Below are 5,867 nucleotides of genomic sequence, written 5' to 3' on the forward strand. Positions count from 1 at the left end.
CCGCGCCGCCTGGGGCCTGTGCCCCGCAACGGGAGAGGCCACAACAGTGAGAGGCCCGCGTACCACAGAAAAAAAAAAAAAAAAAAAAAGAAACTTGCATAGAAAATGGTGAAATCTGGGCTGTTTTTCATCTTTTTCAACCTCATTTCCTAAATTAAAGAAAGAGATGTAAGGAATCTTAGGAATATGAAACTTCTCTGGAATGATCTTTATTGAGAGGTGCTTGGAACCAGCTGAAATCCTGAAGGGCTGTCAAGGCAGCCACGAAGAAAGGAAAATGACAGATAACTTCAACAATCCTAGCCAAACTCTGAAAAAGATATGTAGAGCAGCTGCTATTTTTTCCTTCCCAGAGTGGTTTGCCTTTCCCCTAGTTTAGTAATTGTTGTAAGATTGTTTTAGATTATTTTGGGGTAGAGGAGGAGAGGGAGAAGGGAATCCAGTGTTTAGGAAGTAGCATGATGTGGTTAGTAGTACCCTGGAAGCTGTGTAATTTACACAGCTGTTTTATCATACATGCTGACTTCCTCTCCTTTTAGGACACCCCCGACCGTTAAGTAGGGTTTTTATTTATGGCATTCTCCTAAGGAGATTGTTCACTGCATTTGGGTCCCCCTTCCCAGTTCAATCTGTCTTTGTGGTCTGTAAATCATCTCTCCAAGGGCTTTATTCATGGTGAAGGGCTATTTTGTCTGCCCTACAACTACCATAGAAGTGCAAGAAAAATAGCATGTAGTCAACCAGATGAGCAAGGAACACTTGACTGCACTAAAGAATTTCCAGCCATGGTATTCTCAGCTTGCCCTTTTGCTGTGAGCAGTGCACAAAGTCCCCAGACATTTTCCCTGAAATCTCCACCTCCCCACCGCCAAGGCCAGAGGCACTGAGAGAATGGGGGGAGGCAGCTTGTAGAGTGGTGATTTGCTTGCTCCCTTGTTCTCACCACACTGTGAGGTACCTGCTTCCAAACTGAGCTGGTGGTGAGAAAGGAACTGAAACTGATTTGCCCATGGTCGGTCTGAGTGAATGTTGACCCAGGACTGAAGCACAGAATCTCTGCACCCCGGCCTAGCTTGCGGCACACTGGGCTGAGTCACAGCTTCACCAGGAATGCAGCGCAGAGGCGCAGATGCCTGATCTGGAGCAGGCCTTTAGAAAGCGGAGGGTCTTTTCCTAAACAGAGTGAAGACCTACATTCATAGAGCTACAAGGGATCTTAAAAAAAAAAAATCACACACTACAGGTAAATAAAGAATTTTTCTTTCTACCCCTCCTCTCACCTCCATTTCAGGTTTCTACTTTCTGCCAACACAGATTTCACTTTGGACTGTATCGTTTCATCTTTTCATATATTTAAATATCTGTATTATTTATCTGTATGTTATATATTTATAGGTATATGTGTGTATACACACACACACACACACACACACACACACACACACACACACAGATTTAGAAAGAGAGAATTTTGCTTTGACCTGAATGGTATCATACAGTGTGGATTGTTCTCCAACTTGCTGTTTTTTTTTTTTAATTTAGCCATGCCTCTTGGAGATTTTTCTGTGTCAGTGTGTTTTAATTCTTTTTGACTGCTGCATACTCTTACATAACTCAGATGCATCGCTATTTATCTAACTGTCCCTCTTTTGATGATTATTTAGGTTGCTCTAGGTTTTTACTACTACAGATAGTACTTCAGTGAACAACCTCTTACCACTTTCCTTCTTGCACCCATGCAAGTATTTCTGTAGAGTAGATACCAAGGTGTGAGACTGCAGAGTGAAAGGATTGATGCATCTACAGTTGGAAGGGCTACTGCCCAATTTGTTCTCCAAATAGGCTTGCCCAGTTTATATTCCCAGCAGTGGTTTAAGAGAGTACCTCAATTCCAATATGCTTGTCAGTGCTTGATATCAATCTTTCTTACTTATTGCCAGTTAAATGTGGAAAATGGTATCCTCATGCTTTTATTTGCATTTCCCCCTAAAACGGTGAGACTGAGCATCTTTTCAAATGTTTGCCGTTCATGTTTCCTCTCTTGTGAATTGCCTGTTCATATTTTTTGTCCATTTTCTATTTTGTTTGTCTTTTTTTTTTAAGGATCTGTAAGAGTAAGTCTTTTGCTGTGTATGTTACCATGATCTCACCCAGTCTATCACTAGAATTTTAATCTCATTTATGGTTTCTTTTGTTGAACAGATTTAAAGTTTTGATAAAGTGAAGTTTCTTAACCTTTTCAATACTTTTCTTTATGGCTTTTGCATTTTGTATATTGTTTCAGGAGATCTTTCCTACCCCCAAGATCAGAAACATGGTCTTCCATATATTTTCTTTTAATAGTTTGATAATATCTTTGTTTTTTCACCCTAATCTATCTAGAGTTTATTTTAATAATGTGAGGTTAAAAAAAAGTCACAATTTTTTTCCTAATAATGGCCAATTGTTTTAACATCACTTATTGAAGAGTCCATTCTTTCCCTTATTGTGTTGAAATACTACCTTTATAACATACTAAATTCTTATAAACATGGACCCATTTCTGGGCTTTCTCTTTTTCCACTGAGCTATTGATCAATTTTTGTTCTGTTGGAAATCTATTGAATTTATGGATAATTTGGGGACAACTGTTATCTTGACAACATTAAGTCCTCCTATTCAGGTCTTTATCTAGGTTTCATAGCTTTTTCTTGTAGTTCTGGCACATATCTTATTAGTTTTTTTGGTGGCTATTTTCTAGTTTTTGTCGCTGTTGTGAATGGAACCTATTTTTTTCTCCTTATCACATTTTCTATTTTTAAAATAATTGGTCTACTGACTTTTTTTTTTTTTTTTGCTTATTGATTTTGCATCATTGGTTCTAATAGTTTTTCAGCTAATTTTCTTGGGTTTCTAGGTACATGATCATGTTATCTGGAAATAGAAACCACTACATCTCTTCATTTGTTTTGTCAGGATTCTTTTAGGTAAGAATAACAGAAACCTAATTCAAATTAACTTAACCAAAAAAGGGAAACTTATGGGCTCACTTAACTAATAAGAAGCCAATGTGTCTGGATCCAGGTTATCAAATAATATCATTAGATCTTGGTCTTGCTTTCTCTGTCCCTCTAGTGTACTTCCCTCTGTCTTGGCTCCATTTTCTAGTCAGTATATCCCTGTGGTGCCAAGATGGCTTACATCATATATTCTCTCAGCAAAAGCCAGAACTTCCTTTTTAGTGTTTACCTGTTGCTACCTGCAAAAATTCTAGGATGACGGGCTTCCCTGGTGGTGCAGTGGTTGCGCGTCCGCCTGCTGATGCAGGGGAACTGGGTTCGCGCCCCGGTCTGGGAAGATCCCACACGCCGCGGAGTGGCTGGGCCCGTGAGCCATGGCCGCGGGGCCTGCGCGTCCGGAGCCTGTGCTCCGCAACGGGAGAGGCCACAGCAGAGGGAGGCCCGCATACCACAAAAAAAAAAAAAAAAAAAAAATTCTAGGATGGTTTTGATTCGTTGATTTGGTCACATGCTCATCTCTGAACCAATCATTTCAGTCAGTGTGTTAGAATATGCGTATAGACAGAAAGTAATACTGGTTCTCTAAGGAAAATTGGAATGCCATTATCAAAGGAAGGGGAAATAGATGCTGGGTAGAGCGAAAACAGGAGCTGTCCACTACCATATTTAAACCTCTTTCAATATTTTCAATATTTAAATCTCTGATTTTTTTTCTTTGGTCTTATAATCTTCCCCTCCATTTTTTGTCTGGTGTGAATTCTGCTCCATGTTGTTGCTTCTACTTTTGGCTTGCTTTCTTAGCATTGGTTTCCTCCCTCCCTCCCTTCCTGCCTGCCTCCCTTCCTTCCCACGTCCCTCCAAACTCAACCTTCCCTGTTCAGTAGTTTTGTGGTTTCTCCATCTAGTTCCTGGGACTCCCAGGCCAGACCTTGATCTTATCCTATAGCATTTTAGATCCAATCCCTTCTCCAGAGTCAAATTCTGGCTGTGACACTGTGCCTTATGCTTCTACCCTCCCTAGGTATGTCAATTTGTTCAAGCCTGTAGCCCTAGGCAGCTGCTTCCAAGGGGGTAGCCCTGTCCAGCCCTTGATTTCAGGTACCTCACACGGGAGATGTTTAGCCCTTAATACCCTGCATGAGTCCAGTTCCTGAATGCCTCTGTTGACTTTTGGCTGAATCCTGCAGGTCTACAGCTCTAGGCCACTTACTGTATTATTTCCATTCCATTTCTGGGCAGCAGAGGTGTTTTTGAGTGTAAACATGTCTGACATCTCTCCTATTTTACATTTTATCTGTTATCACTATCATTTTGGATTAGAGTGGTCCTCAGAGCACTGTAAGTCCACTCGCATTTGCTCTCTCTACTGTTCAGGATCTAGCTTCCTCCCATCCCACCTTTCTCTGAGAAACTGCTCTCTCTGAGGTCACCACTGTGATTACTCAGTCACCAAATTAAATGGCTTTTTCCTTCAGTCTTCATTTTTCTTCACTCCTCTGCAGCATCCAACAATGTTAATCGCTCTTCCTTTTACCCCTCTCTGTCTTTGGCTAATACAGTGCTCCACTGTCCTGATTCACTACCTCTTCTGACTCTTCCTTTTTTTTTTTTTTTCAAGTTTATTTATTTATTTTATTTTTGGCTGCTTTGGGTCTTCGTTGTTGGGTCTTCGTTGCTGCACGCAGGTTTTCTCTAGTTGCGGTGAGCGGGGGCCACTCCTCGTTGTGGTGCGTGGGCCTCTCATTGCAGTGGCTTCTCTTGTTGCAGAGCTCGGGCTCTAGGCATGCAGGCTTCAGTAGTTGTGGCACGCAGGCTCAGTAGTTGTGGCTCGCGGGCTCTAGAGCGCAGGCTCAGTAGTTGTGGTGCACGGGCTTAGTTGCTCCGCGGCATGTGGGATCTTCCTGGACCAAGGCTGGAACACGTGTCCCCTTCATTGGCAGGCGGATTCTTAACCACTGCGCCACCAGGGAAGCCCTGACTCTTCCTTTTTTTAAACTGCTTTCACTTCCTCCCCTCATTTTGTAACTGTAGATGTCCCCAAGGCCTTTGACCTCTGGTTTCACTCTCTCTTTTACCCTTACACATTCTCACGTCTTCAGTAATCTCTAAAATGGAGTCCCTATCTTTACCCCAGGACTTTTTCTGCCTGAGTTCTATAGCTATCCATCTGCCTGTTGTAGTTCCACTTGATGTCTTGCTGTTCCATCAAATTTCCTCCCTTTTTGAATCTTCCCAATTCCATCACAGATACTATCTTTCTCCTAGTTTCTAAGGGTCAAAGTCATACCCATCCTTGATTCCTCCTGTTTTCTCTAGAGCCAGTTAATTACACATTCTATTGATCCTCTTGCCTTAAATTTCCTCTTTCTTGCCATTGCACTGTTCACACATGTGCTGTGATCCCCTATCATTCCTCTTTTAGATCATTTCAATGTTTTCCTAACAAAGCAGGATAGATGAAAGTGACAGAATTTTGATAAGTTTGTGTCAAAGTTTATGATTCTGGAAACTCCCTTCCAGAAAAGACTTAACTTATAAATATTCATACCTTTCTTCCCTGCCACCTTACCCCTAATGAGGAGGAAGAATCCTTTATTGTATGGACAAAACATCAAGACTGTTGTATTGTATTGATCACACACACTGTGGGTTCAGTCCAGAAAGGCTAAATTTTTCTATTAGAAAGAGCAAGACACTATCAACAGAAAAAAATTCATTTGAGCTGAGACTTAAAGGATGAGTAGGACAACCTATTTTGACAACCCGGGGAAGAGAGGCTTGTATTCCAGATAGAATGGGAAGCATAAGCAAACCAAAATAGAATATGGTTCCTGTGAGTGAGTGAGTGAGTGAGTGAGTGAGTGAGTG

At 41.5% G+C, this 5,867-nt stretch overlaps 1 protein-coding gene across 17 annotated transcripts in view; it reads left to right on the plus strand.

Moving 5' to 3' along the window:
- The window catches only part of TMEM178A (transmembrane protein 178A), a 262,811-nt gene that overhangs the window by 33,010 nt on the left and 223,934 nt on the right, over positions 1-5,867 (plus strand). For 2 of the 17 annotated variants that reach the window (XR_008618887.1, XM_055089139.1), the window contains exon 4: positions 2,897-2,966. The exons of the other annotated variants lie outside the window; for them this stretch is intronic. The gene's annotated coding sequence lies outside the window, so the exon portion shown is untranslated. The remainder of the gene's footprint in view (positions 1-2,896; positions 2,967-5,867) is intronic. 17 annotated transcript variants of the gene reach the window in all.

This window comes from Physeter macrocephalus, chromosome 12 (assembly GCF_002837175.3).
Source record: "Physeter macrocephalus isolate SW-GA chromosome 12, ASM283717v5, whole genome shotgun sequence".
In the NCBI taxonomy this organism is placed as follows: domain Eukaryota; kingdom Metazoa; phylum Chordata; class Mammalia; order Artiodactyla; family Physeteridae; genus Physeter; species Physeter macrocephalus.